This window comes from Colias philodice, chromosome 11, assembly GCF_061535455.1.
Source record: "Colias philodice isolate Cphi_HAF_F1 chromosome 11, ilColPhil1 Martin Lab GWU primary, whole genome shotgun sequence".
NCBI lineage: Eukaryota > Metazoa > Arthropoda > Insecta > Lepidoptera > Pieridae > Colias > Colias philodice.
The window spans coordinates 13002968-13019544 of NC_143096.1; the positions used below are offsets into that span (position 1 = coordinate 13002968).

At 33.4% G+C, this 16577-nt stretch overlaps 2 long non-coding RNA genes across 2 annotated transcripts in view; one reads left to right on the top strand and one right to left on the bottom strand.

Moving 5' to 3' along the window:
- Window positions 1–16577, bottom strand: part of LOC149484961 (uncharacterized) — a 208542-nt gene that overhangs the window by 26999 nt on the left and 164966 nt on the right. The gene's annotated exons all lie outside the window — the stretch shown is intronic.
- LOC149484962 (uncharacterized) lies at window positions 9953–11589 on the top strand. The gene is made up of 3 exons (XR_016316248.1): window positions 9953–10118; window positions 10533–10669; window positions 11461–11589. It is a non-coding gene; the product is annotated as an uncharacterized LOC149484962 (long non-coding RNA).

The following is a 16577-nucleotide window of genomic DNA, read 5'->3' on the forward strand; positions in this document are numbered from 1 at the left end:
CGAAACCAAACCGATATAACGCACATAAATCACGTATAATTCGTACAAAAATCGTACAAATGTATGTAGATACCGGTTTCGAGTTGTCACAATAAATTTAAATATTGATAGTGTTGTAGAACTTTTGCTATACTCGTTTAACGAGCGCGAGCACTAAAAAAGTAATATCAGTATATCACACCGCTCATCCGCATTTTGGACAACGCATTCAATGAAAACTAAAACGGTCACAGAGAAACTATGGAGTCGCTTCTAACACTCTCTCTATATTATTTTTGTTTGAAACTTTTCAAGATATACGGATATCATAAATTTATTTTTGAGACTGTTTCGCTGTATATGCTGCTCCTTGCCCAGTAGACTATATCAATCAAAACACTATAAGACTTGATGTACGAGATGGCTGGTTTATCCACTGAACATGACACATCCATCACGTTTCCACGAGATAGTGCAACTCGCAGCAACGTTTAATTACAGATGTCACTTAAAACTATGAAAATGTTGAATAGCGAGCGTAATTGCGAAACGCGATTGTAAATCGAAAGTTTTTTGTTCAGGGATACGACCGTTACTGAGTTGCGAGTGAGTTTCGCTCCGCTAAAGCATCCAGTCATATTTCATGGCACAAAAACGCGCGATACGAAAAAGGAATTGTTCGCGTAAAATATCATCCGCGAGCACAATGAAGCGCATCGTTCCGGGCGAGCGGGCGCAGCCATTGCGTCTCGTGCGTACTAGCACCGCCCAGAGCCGAGCAACTTTATTTTTTTGCGCGTTTTCGCATCGAGGCGGCTCCATTACTCGCCGTAACCCACAAAAACGTGTTCCACTCATTATGAAACACGAAACTATGATATTTCGAGTCGCCTCGCCGTCCGAGCGACAAACGACCTTAGCGTTGCGCAGTCGCCGAGCCACCAATAAATATACTTTACTGTTATCTATAAACAACCTTCAGCTAGGAGCGGACCGGTATCGAGGCGAAACTATTCTAATAAAAAACCAAAACCAGTCCAAATTAAAGATAAGATGTTGGAAAATGTTGGAGGAATTAAACGAGCGTAGGAGTGTGTTCTATTTGGTTAAATCGCGGCGATATAGTTTTCACAATGTGTAAAATATTATACGCTCAAATGACATGCAATAGGCGTCAAATATTTCTTTAGAATTCGGTCACAGCCCAGTAGAGCCTCGGTGTAGGCAGACATTAGGTAAGTATCGAAGTATCACTCGAAATGTTACACAAATATTACAAAATTTTCCATTATAGCAAAATATTTGACCTGAATTGATAAGTCGAAGTCAATCTGTAAACTATACCATAAATTAGGCTATATTATAGTGTCACTTGTATCTAATCTAAGCATTTAGGTACTAATTTAAAATTATTTCCTTTATAATTCAAAAATTTAAATCCTTGTTTACACGAAAACAAGCGTTCAAAAGAAAAGATTAATTATTATTGGTAGACAGGGTCAGCGCTGACTTTCTTACACTTTCATATTTTAGAGTAGTCGTCAACTCTTTGATCTCCTATTTTTTTTTCTCTAGTTACATAATATCATCAATCTACTATATTATTATCTTCTATTTGTGATTTATTTTATTTATTGGTACACATAATTAAATCTCATATTTAACTTCACATTGATATAAGGCAAATTAAATAACATTAACAAAAGTTTTTATAGAAATTAAACTGATGCGATCTACGTTACTTATCAGTAATGTTCAAGAAAATATGTTGTTGTATTTGTTTAGAGGATATTCCTTTCAGTATTCTAATTAACTCGTAATTCGTCGCTCAAATCATAAAATTAGTATTCAAATATATTAGTAAATAATACAAAGCAGATTTGTTCACACATTCATTCATTTTGTAAACACCGATCTCGTAGCCCTAGGCCACTGTCGCAAGTTTGACGTATCGTCATACATCAAGTGTCACCTACACTTGCCACGATCCATCTTCACTTACAGATTAGATTATTGGCCATTGAGAGCCATTGTCATCTTTATAATTAAGGCTTAAATGTCAACAGAGTGATAATTTAAATAATTAATTGGTTCAGTGTCACGATGAAATATTGGTCGGTAAAGAAGAATTATTTAATGACCCAAATATTCAAATTGTGTCGATAATCGGAATATTATTATTTAAAACAGTTTTATTGATCGATAAAACATATAAAGCTTTTAAAGGAAAAAAATGTGCTAAGTCATTGTTGCAAAAATTGTGAGAACTCTTTTTATTTTGAATATTACTGACATGTTTTGATAAGCAAAGCATTAAAATCTAACGTTTGAATAATTTATCATTTTATGCGTTTTTAATAGCCTTCTGCATAATATAACTTTAAGTATAACTGTTGATTTTTTGAAAAAGAAAACATGAAAAAATTAATGATTACGCAACACAACGTCAAGAATCTAGAAAAAGAGAAATCTTGAAAACAGTTCCCATATTCAATAAGCATCGGTTACACGGGTAAGAAAATAAATGTCATTGAGAACGTAAAGATTATCTGTATCTTAAGCGACTATTAGGCATTGCGCAAGTAACAACCACTTTACCACTCAGGCGCAGCTCTGACCGCTATGAAGATAACTCATATATAATATACAAGATACAAGATACATATACAAGATTTTATGCAACAAGATTCTTATTCACTTTTATACTAGACTAGCTGCGCTTCGCGGTTTGACCCGCGTGTCTCCGCTCCTGTTGGTCTTAGCGTGATATATTTTAGCCTAGCCGTCCTCGATAAATGGTGCTATCTAACAACGAAAGAATTGTCAAATGGGACCAGTAGTTCCTGAGATTAGCGCGTTCAAACAAACAAACAAACTCTTCAGATTTATAATATTAGTACCTACCTATATATTACATGCTTCATATAAAAACTCCGTGATGATTTACAAGGATAAGGCAGCAAGTAGCGAAAAAATAATGCTCATGTCATTGATAAATATGCACAACGTGTATGTGTAACATGAAAGGTAGGCATTGAATTGTACCAGTTTATTATTTTATAGGTACATCATATAAAAATTAAAAACGTATCAAGAAAACCGTAAGCTTGTTCAAGCCTCTATTGCACGCCTCATAAGCGAAGCGTTGAGGTGGGTACTACTGTCACTTCGCGCAAAACATCTGATTTTTCAAACTTAAAATGTCTTTATGTATCATACTGCATACATTGCACTTGTAAGATAATACATACACACACATATTAAGAAAAAACACTATTTTTAACATTCATGATATTTTTGATGTCATTTTTGTTATTTAAACTAGTTAAAAAACAGTTTAAAAAAGTTCTGTCTTGGACGTCCGTGTGTCTGTACTCTGTATGTGCGGAGGATTTTCTTGTTAACACGATAGCGACCGAAATACTTTACTAATCGAGTCTTTTTTTTTTCTCTTACGCTTGAGTATGCTCAGGAATAGAACCCTTTCATTTTTCAGGGTCTGATTCGATGTGGTTTAATTGTTATTAAATAAACAAAAATAATAATTAATAAAATAAATAATTATTAAAAAAAAATTATGAGGCGTGCACTTTTGGATTTTCCAAATTATTTAAATTTACACTGTACTGTGTCTATAATAGAGTACAATTTCTAACCATATCCGAAATAGTAAAACATGTAAACAAATCAGCAATATTATAAACATAAGTACGAAAGGATACGCATTCAATTTGCATTTCATTCAAGATAGCTTCAATTAGTTATCTCACACTATTCCTGGTAAAATATAAATAAAACACAATTACATAATCGAATTATCATAATTATAATAACGTCTGAACAATAGTTCACAAACAATCGTAGATATGATTGGATGCATCACGGAATGCGCTTCCCATCGAATTCATTAGCCATTTATTCATTATTATAATTGTATTCAATCTTCGCGATCGCAGCAATTAAGTTATGTAACTAACTCCACCTAGATTCTGTCACGAATACCTTGTCATTTGGATTGACGCGGCTTACATTCTTCGCTACAGCCTCGCAAATAAAATGATTCTAAAAATATTTTTAAAACAAGCTTTTTATGTCTACTAGATCAATCATGGGATCAATATTAAAAACTAGCTTTTGAACCTGTTTTTATTATCTGTTGATAATACGCCTACACACTACGCCTAATTATTATTACATTTTTGTTTTTGCTAGGCTCAGTCTCTTCCTGTGAACTAACATCGTTGTGAAATACTGTAGAAAATGACATTTGCAAACTTTTGTAAATGGATAGATACTATGGCAAGAAAACAAAAAAAGACTTATCATTACATTACATTAAGTTACAATTTTCAAAATCAAAATCTCAACGAACGAGTTCGTAATCCTATCAACTGAATTCTCTATCAAATGTATCCCCTTAAAAATAACTCAAAAAATTTTCATATGTGCGTAACGTTAAGATTAGTCGCATTCCCGGAGATCGCAAAACGCATCGCGATCAAATATTGAGTGAACGACACTACGGGGATGCATAACCTTGGATATGTTTTACGACCCCCATCTTCCTAAACTATGAATTTACCTCGCACCTGACCGCGATTGCTTACGATTTATTATCGATACCCACTTTTATTGCCAGTCATATCGTTGAATTATTTAGAAAGATTCCGTGTATGTGATTTACTGATGCACGTCACTTAATTAGAGTGCTTGAATAAATACAATTAGAGAAATTGCTACAATTATACTACGTGTCAATGTTTTAAAGATCGACTTTTACAGCCAGAGATCTAATAAAATTAGAGAAGTGTCATTATACAAGAGAGTCATTATTCACGTCTTCCAATCAGCTTTTAAATTCAAGTTTCGAAATATTTCACAAATATATATTGATCCCTTCAATAGCCTTTAGTATTCTCACACTCAAGCCTTTTTACTTACTACGTATATCGATTGATATTTACAAAAGGAATTCACTAGAAAAGAGCTTTTCAAAAAGCACAAAGCGGCTTGTAATGGCAGTTGACTTAGTATTCAACAAATTAGCTCGATTATCTCAGCTCTTACCATAAAAAGAATTGAAGTAATGACACTCCAGTACAGAATATAGGTTGATTTTATATAATTATTTCCTATTGTGAGCTGCCTCGACTGGTACAACATTTCATTTAAGCTGCCCATTTGACAGGTGCTAAAGAGAGCATTAGGTTTGCTACACTCGAGGCTAATATTACATTTTATATGTATTTATTTTATCAATTGTGTTTTCGTTATAAATTTTTGGAAATCTTAATGTTGTACAATGATATTGTTTTTAATTATTATTTTAATTTATCTAAGCTATATATTAATCTCATTTTAAACGACTTAAGAATTATGAACTCAAGGACTAACCTCATCTAACAGATAAATAAGCTCTATTTCTTATGTTCTTTTTATTTAGCAATTTAACCTTAGACTACATCGCCTCTACGCTACGATAACGCCATCGTTGACTTCGTTATAAAAAGCAGTATTACAAAATCTGCATTATATTACTAGTAAAAATCAATGGGTATCTTTTTAATCGTCATTGGTATATTCATTCAATCCAAGGAAAGCATTACATGTTATTGTGGTTGATGCATTATTTTAACTAAAACTACTCTTTTTATGTTGTTATCTAAAGCTACATTTGACTCGACAACTAGTCCTTAAGCAACGCAGCGTCTGCCCGCTCGTGTACCGCCGTCCTAAGTCTGGACAGGCGGTAAGGAGAGCATTAGTGCAACGAGTCTAGCGGACTGGTTATTCAAATGATGGCCAATTAAATCGCGTTAATTGAGGCATGGGCACGGGTGTGTTTATTAATGTGACTGCTTGACCGTGACGAATTGATACTTTCAAGTTATCCTGCTTTTGGGGTGGCAATCCTAGCACGATTTGCAACATTTTTGTTAGTTGGTATAGATGTTTTCGACCAATGATAATCCAGCCATGCAACATTGTGACTCGAATTCAATTTCAATACATTCAACATTGTATTGACTAGGTTAAACTAGTTATAGTTATAAATATTTATCATTTGTTTAATTGAATTATTATTTCTTTTAAGAAATATGTACCTTGTGTTGTGAGAACAGTCGAACCGTCGAAATACGGATGTTCTTATAAAATAATGTATCGTATGTAATATTATACTATATTATGTTAGTTATTATTCATAGATATAATTATTAAATGCAACACAGATTAGTAAGACTACTGAAAGGTATGTCTGCAAATTATCACTATTTCTGCATTATTTACCTCCAAAAGAAAAAGCAAACAAATACTAAAGTTAAAACAAAACATAAGTCACTGTTACGTCACATATTTCAAGATATAGTCGCTCAGTATTAAAAGTGATACCGTCGTCCCTTGGGGGGAATATATCGTGGCATTTGGAGTTTGGTTCCTTGGAAGGGTGCAATGATGCATGGTCCTGGAACAGATTACTTGTACTATTGGAAATATATATTTTGTGTCATAATATGTAATTGTTATAGGTACCAATATTCATATAATTTTAGTAACGTTGATATTTGTTAAGTTTACCTACTTGTTTTATATGTAGATTTTAGTAGAGTGTAAATTTATTTATATCAATAACTAGCGGTCCGCCCCGGCTTCGCCCGTGGTACATAATATTTACGTTTTCTCTACATAAAAACCATCCTCGTACTTCAAGAAATATAATAAAAAAAGAATTATCGAAATCGGTTCAGCCGTTCTCGAGTTATGCGCTTACCAACACATTTTGCGATTCATTTTTATATATAAGACTAGCGGTCCGCCCCGGCTTCGCCCGTGGTACATATTTACGTTTTCTCTACGTAAAAACCATCCTCGTACTTCAAGGAATATAATAAAAAAAGAATTATCGAAATCGGTTCAGCCGTTCTCGAGTTATGCGCTTACCAACACATTTTGCGATTCATTTTTATATATAAGACTAGCGGTCCGCCCCGGCTTCGCCCGTGGTACATATTTACGTTTTCTCTACATAAAAACCATCCTCGTACTTCAAGGAATATAATAAAAAAAGAATTATCGAAATCGGTTCAGCCGTTCTCGAGTTATGCGCTTACCAACACATTTTGCGATTCATTTTTATATATAAGATTATTCGATAAGTACGCCTTTTGGACTGGTCAATTACAAGGTACAGGTATATTCTGTAAAAATTGTATCCCCTTATATTATGTGATATAATCAGCCATTATATTTTATTTGTGTTTTAAACCATAACGTCGATTTAAATAATTTTTAATACTATAAAATAAATAAATATGCAGAATTATTAGATTTATAATTAATATTTTTAGCGGCAGTTAACGGACGCAGGGAGTGAACCCTTTAATAAGCGTTGTCGTAAATCGCGCTAACAACTGAACCAAAAGCACATGAGTAGAAAGACGGAACAGAGACTAAGCTTCAAACAACCGCGCGAATCGATTGCACTACTACAAGTACGCGGGGCATGTGTGTGTGACCGCAGGCCGCTTGTCACGTACGCAGCGATTCTGGAAAAAACCGGTTTGCGCTTGCACAGGCTGAGGACAGTCTCAGGGTTGATACGACGCACGTTGTTTGTTTTATTAGTTGCAACTTGCAAGTTTTAATATTTTAATATAAAACGTAATATTGTATTGTTAAAAATGGTTGTTTATTGTACTGTGTGTATGAATAATACTAGAAAAACTAAAAATATATCATCCCAAGGAGTACAATAGGTGAGTAAATATTTTGATTATTACTTTTTCAAGTAAGTACCTACTTGCGTTTATTTCATTAGGTCCTTTTTTAATAAGAAGAGAATTGTACACGGTGTGTTTTTATCTTTCATTATTATTACAAGTTTAGCATTTGTAAGTATGTATGTATGTATTGTAAGTGTGTACATACCTACCTACTACAACCCAACCCACCCAGGTTGGGTTGTAGTAGGTAGTTTTGTTTAATTTGTCTTAACCTATTGTGACAACCCTACCAAAATAGGTAACAATTTTGCACGTTCTTAAGAAGCTTAGTCTCTGTTCCGTCTTTCTACTCATGTGCCAAAAGCCTGCTGTTGTTACTTTTTATATTTCAATTCACACTTTTTACTCGCAATGTCCTGCGATGTAGAGTTACGAATTTTAGACTCTCCATGTTTCAATAAAATAAAAAAAAATGATTTCCCTTTTAAAAGCGACATGATAATGTAATTTAATATGTAGATAGTGATTATTGCGTTCGCGTTGTTTTTAAATGGAATAGGTATTTTGAAAAACAGAATTTTATATTTTGTTTGTTGCTATTTGTTTTTGGTAATTATAACCCGGAACAGAGGAAAACCTGCTATTTTAAGTGCTTTTTTTCTGTATATTTTGCCTCGTTAAAATATTGTTAGATAAGTTTATTTATTTTAATTAACTATTTTGTTCGTACAATTAAAATTTAACGTAATTATTTATCTAAATAGTGGAATACTTTCCATTTTTTTTATTATCATTATAGAATACCTAAATATTCTGGATCAATCTAATACATGAGCAAGTCTAGAAATAAGAAAGGCTCCAAACTAGAACCCTTGCCCAGCACCAATGATGAAATCTGCGCATAAAACGAAAGGAAAAAGTCGCTTAATTAAATTTTCTTTCAAATTTAATAAACGCGGGGCATCCAGGCTCTCTCCGCACTTATTTATTGCTCAAATAAGCTCAGGTCCTTCAACAAGTGAACTTTTTTAATATTTCATTAACCACTGCGTTTTGATTAGTGGATTTAGCATAAATACTTATAGTAAAGGAATGTTTTCATTGATAGTTTAGGTATATTTTTGAAGCAATGTGAACTCAGTCATCGTTTGATTAAATATCATTATTACTCAATACTCATATGCTAGTTTTTATTATCATTATCATTCAATAAATGGTAATTATTGATTATACACACGAAAAGATTTAAAAAATTACATATGCTAATGAACTGTCGTCACATTTTTAATTATTTCAAATTAAGTATTCATCCCGTTATACGTGTGTATTTATAGTTATGTTACCGTCATTTTTGTTTTTCAAAATACGACCATTAAAACAAATAGTTTTATTTCCAAATATATTTCGCAAAACATCTGCCGATCGAGTCAAATGTCACAGGCACTGAATGAGGAAACATGCATTAATTTACGCTATAAATAAATCGGATTTTTATAATGTCAAGATAGTTTTGGCCTTCACCTAATTCTTTACATGCAATCGGTGCTTCAGTTGCCCATCTACCCCTACTTATGTTTTATATATTGTGAACTAGCTGACCCGGCGAACTTCGCCTTACATCGTTACCTTTTAGCTGAACTAATTTAGGTTTTGATGAACATCAATGATAAGAAATAAATATTAATCTAGATAAATATATCAAATGTATTTTATTTTTATTTATTTATTTATTTATATACTCTTTATTGCACACACAAAGTTTGACAAAATCAGGATATTATACTTACTAAGCAATTGGCGGCTTTATTGCTTAAGGCGAAATGAGACCCAAAACAGACGTTTCGAGCGCACGGAGAATTAATTTTTTTCTTCAAAAACTTTGAATTTGATTTTTTTTATTTATCGATTTATTTAATTGAAGAGTTTGTTTAGTGACGTTTGGGAACCGAAACACGATTGACAAAATTTGCCTCGATAGAAAAACGTTGTGAAGTTGGCCAAAAATTAAACGGAGAATCAATTTCATTTGGACAATAGTAAAGTAATATCAATGAAATTTTATCCACATCCACTTCCATTCAATTCTTGAAGGACGTACGGGATTAGATTTTTCAATAAATACATCAGTAATTTTAAAAAAATATATTTATAAACTATGAGCAACAAAATTGCGCACAGGCCGGTCGCTTCCGCCGTTCCGCCTCCTGTTAGTCGACGCCAACGCGTCTTAGAGAGCAGTCCTGTACAACTTTTTCGCGCGGTGCTGTTGTCTACTCGCATACGTGATTTAGTGTTAGTGTTACTAAAGTTTTTCATAAACATGGTGAATTTTGGTGGCCAAAACATTGATGGTGAGAACATTAGGAAGAAAATGTTGCGAAGGCAGATGAAGAAACTACAGTTATTGAATCTAAATAGGTAAGTTTAATGTTTATCATGCTTATTTATATTTATTATGTCTTTCGGTCGCTACAAGTCTAAAGATTTCAACTTCAAATATTTTGATTACTAGGTATATGTTTACAAGTCTAAATTGAGAAACGCATAAATGAAAATCTGATAGTTATTTTTATTTGTAATAAGTAATATTATTTTAGTCATATTTTGAGATTTCATTACCTATTTATGATTTTTGTATTAGTACATATATGTTTACAAAGTCTGAATTTAGCAACGCACAAATCAAAATTTTATAATTTTATGCACTCTGTCTTTATTTTTATTTATAATTTTATTATTGGTATAAATAGGTAATGTTTTAGTTGTTTTTTTGAGATTTCATTTTCCAATAAATATACTACTGATTTGTGTATGTATGTTTATTTCTAATAGCAAAGCGCGACCACGAAAAATCCGATGTGCAGCTTGCAAGCCAGGATGCAATAAAGACACGTTGGTCTTTTAGACCAACCATGATTACCAGAAACTGATGTGGATCTTCAGACAGTTTCACATAGTACTTTTTTTGTGTAAGTTTATTCTTATGTCATTTATTTATAAGTCATAAGATTGAAGATAGTGGAATATTTCAGACTAGTGTAAGTTATCACTAACGGGTAGGTAATTACCAGTGAGATCAGAAACAATTTTTATTTCAACCCTATTGCGTATAACTTTTTGTTTTTTTTATGGTATTATAACTATTGTTGAGGTCTTTCACTGCACCGGTAATTGTAATTTTTTTACTTATTAGATATCATGCTATTTTAGGCTTAGGTATTGCTGATCTACTAACAATTCTATACACATGTGAGCAATCCCAAGACAAGGATTAGATAAAGGATATTTATTTATACATATGTATATCAATTCGAATGAATGTATGTATGAGTAATTTTTTAATTTGTTTGTATGAATACTATTTGCATATTATGCATAAGCATAATGACTTATAAATTTTATATAAAAAATATTTGAAAAATTTGTAGTTATGTAACTATGATGCCGACTTTTTTACGAGATAGGACAATAGAGCGATAAACGAACGGACACAGCTGCGAAATTTTTTACTAATTGTTAGAATAATTGCGGTCAACCGTAAAATTTTGCAAACAAAAGAACGATTTTCTCAGAAAGTTTGCTATGTAAGACGCCGACAATCGAGTTTATTACGGGCTAGGATAATAAAGCGACAAAGGAACGTACACAGCTGTGCAATTTTTTCTAGTTTTGATGACAGTATCTTTATAATAATCGTGGTATTATAAGAGGTATTATCAATTAATTGTTCTCCTATTATAACTTATTATGGTTGTTTCAGCACCTCAATGTACAAGGATAGCTCAAAGTAACGGGCAAGAGACATATTTATTTACGGAACAAGGAGAAGAAGTCGTATCAAGAAGATAAACATTGGAACATTAAAATGGTAACAAAACCAGCATTCGAAAATATCTGATGTGAAGTATATCAAAATATCGGATATATTTATTCAAAAACTAGATTTCCGCCCGCGGCTTCGCCCGCGTTTTCAAAGGAAAAACCGCATAGTTCCCGTTCCCGTGGGATTTCCAGGATAAAACCTATCCTATGTGTTAATCCATGTTACCCTCTATATGTGTGCTAAATTTCATTGTAATCGGTTCAGTAGTTTTTACGTGAAAGAGTAACAAACATCCATACATTCATACAAACTTTCGCCTTTATAATAGTACTAGCGGTCCGCCCCGGCTTCGCCCGTGGTACATATTTACGTTTTCTCTACATAAAAACCATCCTCGTACTTCAAGGAATACAATAAAAAAAGAATTATCGAAATCGGTTTAGCCGTTCTCGAGTTATGCGCTTACCAACACATTTTGCGATTCATTTTTATATATAAGAAGATAATCAAAATTGTAAATAATATTTTTTTGTCTATTATTGTTTTTTTTTTTTCAATAAATATGATATAAAAACAAAAACCCGTTTTTTAAATCTTTTAAAACCGATAATAATGTAAAAAAAAACAAACGTAAATAGCATTATTCTATTATGTATTTTTATTATCATACTAGCAGTCCGCCCCGGCTTCGCCCGTGGTACATGTTTACGTTTTCTCTACATAAGAACCATCCTCGTACTTGAAGGAATATAATAAAAAAAAGAATTATCGAAATCGGTTCAGCCGTTCTCGAGCTATGTGCTTACCAACACATTTTGCGATTCATTTTTATATATAAAGATTGTACGTAAAGTCCCCATGTCGAAAACCTATAAAATTTGTTTACAAAGATTTGCAAATAAGCTAGTAACGTAGGTAGCGACAATTCTAACAATAACAAATAATTACATCATAAAATAATTTAGTCACAAGCTCATTTTTTGTAACCAGATTTGTACCAATTAAAAATCGACCTTCGTGCAAAGGAACAAAGGTCGATTTTTCTACTTCGATGGGCCCGGCAACGAAAAGACGTTGCCGGATCGCTTTACTCAGCTTTAACCGCGCGAATATAAGAATATAAGTAAAGTTCATTGAACCTCCGTTAGTTCCGTATGTTTCCGTCATCTATTCAGTTGTGTGGCGTGACGAGGGGATTTTTGTGAAGCGTCCCGCGCGCTCTTATGCTCCACCCAGGGGGCGTAGCCCAAAAGGTGCACAAGCATGATTGTATGTCGCCTTAACAGCAATTTCTTCCAAGCAACCAAAAAATAAAAGCAGAGAGTTAATATGTTTATTAATATGTATATGATGAATAATACATAATGCAGTTGTGGCTCAGTGGTGAGGACTTAATAGGTTCTTCAAACCCATAAGTAGGGCGTTCTCGATCAGAGCTAACTTTCAAATTCGTTATAATATTTTAATAATAAAAATGTTAAGGGTAAAATTCGACAGTTCAGTTCGTCAAGGCTTACTTCAGTTAATCTTCCTTCTGACTTCCAAATTGCATTATTTTTAATAACAAAACACGTGGGATAAGCAGTATAGCTATGATCCGTGAACACAAAGCATAGTAAATACAAGTAAAGATGCGCCGATACCGCGTGCGCGCGCGCTTATTCAAATGGCCGTACAATAAACCGCGATAATACGAACCTACCTCTACATTCGGCTGGTACAGTCTGCAACACAAACTATTTTTTTTTGTTGAGGTTTTTATTTTTCAAGAATTAATAAATATTTTTTATAGACTTTTCGGAGAACGAAATATGTGACAGGTACCTACTAAATGCAATATATTATGGGTAATATGTGAAATTAGAATTGTGTTTTTCATTATTTCCGTCTTTGATTTCTATATACATTTTTTATTAATCAATATTATTGCACCGCTTCCTGTTTTTCTCTTGTAAGATCAATTTCTTTCCAAGCAGCAGGTAGCATCATGTAAAAACTAGAAAACAAATCATAGAACTGCATTTTAGTGTGAAACAACATAATTATTAAATGATGCATCTAATACGATGTGCAAGTTTCAAAAAACAATAGCTTAGTATGGATACAATTAATATCAATCCGCGGAGTAACGCAATCCGCGCTGTAAAGTGTATCTAATAGGCGCGCAAAAACGCTCGGCCATAAGATCATAAGATTATCAACGAACAGACAAGATTTACGATCCATTTATTGTTATGTTTTAATGTAATATTTCTTATAAATTAACGTCCGCAGCAAAATCTCGGTAGCCAAGCGTCCAGAACGATTTTTTACCAAGTTTAACGAAGTCGGAGGAATTTTATAATTTCTGAAAATGGTTTGTTACGTTTTATCGACGAAAAAAAGCCGGATGCGAGTCGCGTTCCGTGGTGTTTGTAACTCATACCTGTGTTGGATTAATTGCCAGCGACTGTAATTACCGCGGCGCATGCGCATCTCATGTGCGTTGTGCGGTGTACAGTGACTTAACCAGGCAACGTCGTTCGGTTTGGAAAAGAAAAGACAGCTAAATGGTAGGGTAAATTAAAATTAGTAGGTACAGTGAGTGGGCGTGAAAAAAACAAAAAAAGACTGTTATAATGTAGCTGGCAATGCACAGAAAGCTGGTCACTCACTTGGTCATATAAAAATTCATCAGTATAGAGCAGAAAATTGAAATCTATCTCATAACAGCCCAAGCCAGAAGGAATCATTAAATTAAATGATCGTCGTCTCGACGTTATAACTTTTTCAGGAAATATAAAATACACTTATCAATAATAAGCTATTCTGTAAGCAAATATATAAGACATTTAGTAGCTAAAACTATGCTAGAGTCTATGAAAAACTTCCATACCTCCAATACCCTATAATATACGATAAAAACACATAAATTGATACAAGAATTATGTGAATCATCACTCACCACTTTATTTATCTGTTTGTTTGCCTTCCGGTACATAAAAAAACCGTCGAAACGCAAGCCAATATTCTTCTAAAGGTCAGCTAGGTAACTTAGACGTTCAGTCAACTGTGGCAAGAATCCAATGGGTAATATATCTACTCGTTACTAAACATAGCTTTAGAATTTCCTCTATAATTCAATAACGACTGAAAAATAGTTTTAATTATACGTTAAAGAATAAAAAAAGACCGTGCATACGTGTCAGAAGTGAAACTTTGGCAAGATTAAGAGATACCAAAATCGTCGCCTCTCCATGACGTGACGGTATTGCCATGACGCGATCTTGTTTTACTCCCAACGTGCCTTATGAACCTTCACTTCAAAAATTATTTTTTATAAGCATTAGAATTAAAATATAGTAGGTATATCAAATTTAGCAATGAGCAATACCACGAAGCGCGGTAGCTTGCAAACGGTACAGCGCGTATCATGTCTCATGAATTATGTATGGCGCTCCAAATAATATACGATTACACAGGAAAATGCACTTTCTTTGTCTTGCCATGTTTTTGTGCCCACCGAATTCGGGTAATGACCGCTTACGTGTTATGGCTTTTTGAAACTATTGTATTATTTTACGTGATCTTTTGTAGCTATTCACGTAGAACATGTAGAGACTGTCTCAATTATTATGTTACTTATGTGTCGGTATAAAAGTATAAATAAATTATAATTAATCTGTGTAAAATCTGCAATTTTTTGATATTTTCGTAATGTTATACCTATTGTAATATTATCTATTGTAGAGAAAGCGATTCCTACTTACTTGTGCATTTGAACTTAGGTATCTCTATATTTTCCGTTTTTCACAACTTTCCGTTGTTAAAGAAACTATCTCTATGCAGAACCATGTCGAACTATTGTTCTATTGTGACCAAGAAGCTCTTTCAATGTTTTTATCCTTATTATTTATAGCATGTTATATATTTTTCTAATGACGTCATCATAGCCGTTACCATTATCACTTACATAACATTGAAATTAAATTATTCATTTAAACCTTAGACAACTTTTAATTTTAATCAAATGTTCAACCATCTGTCTGGTATCTACAGAAATTGCAGCAGTGTTAATTACCCGATCATAGTAAAAGCAGGATTCTGTTTTTTTAAGTCCTTATTCTTATGTTAAAATTTGCTTGCCTAAGTTCGGTAGCGTGAATAATTAATTTGATACATTTTAGTTCAAAACGTTTTTTTGGACATTAGGAGTATGATTGGATAGCGGGATCTAAACAAGAAGTTCGATTGGATATGGAGATTTGGATATTACACCGCATCAAAGGATTTGCAATAATTATTTGTTTTCCATGAAACTTCGCAGCAAACAAACAGAATATTGCGTGACGGTGTGCGGAGACGCCCTTCCCGCACAATGTCACTAAATAATAACGCAAAAACAGACAGAACAATGGCTAGCCTATTCTGAGACTCGGCTCCAAGAGATCATTATTTAAAAAAAATATTTTCTCGGAAAAGAAAATTCCATCTTTCTCGATATAGCTAATTATCATTTATTGATTTATAGTCTTTCGTCACATCAAACACCGTGCTGAATTAATGCAAAACACTTACACAAATTGATTTAAATAGTTATTCATGGTGTTTTAGTATTAAAACATGCTAATTTAATTTTTATAGGGTTACCTCACCGGTTTTTGCACTCAAACATAACTTACTAGTAAAAATAAAATTTCTAATCAGTCACATTCTTATCATAGGTATTATATACGATTCTGTTGTTATTGAATACCTAGCGATCGGTACCTAACACACATGATAACAAATACAGACATATTACTTTAATTGTATTATAACCACACAAGACGACCATCTTTTTTGTACCCATATGTTTTCAATAGAACTACTTCCCTCTCCATTCACAGTGTAAAGTGTAAACTATGAAAGGATCTCCACGCACGACTCGGCGATACATTTCGGCGCGTAACGTGGGTCATTAGCTCGGCTATTGTAGGTAAGTGTCAGTATGCGCCTCACGCGCCGCGCCGACTGTGCGACGCCATGCTGCTGCCTAGCCTGGACTACCGCGAGCTTATGGTCGCCTGGTACCT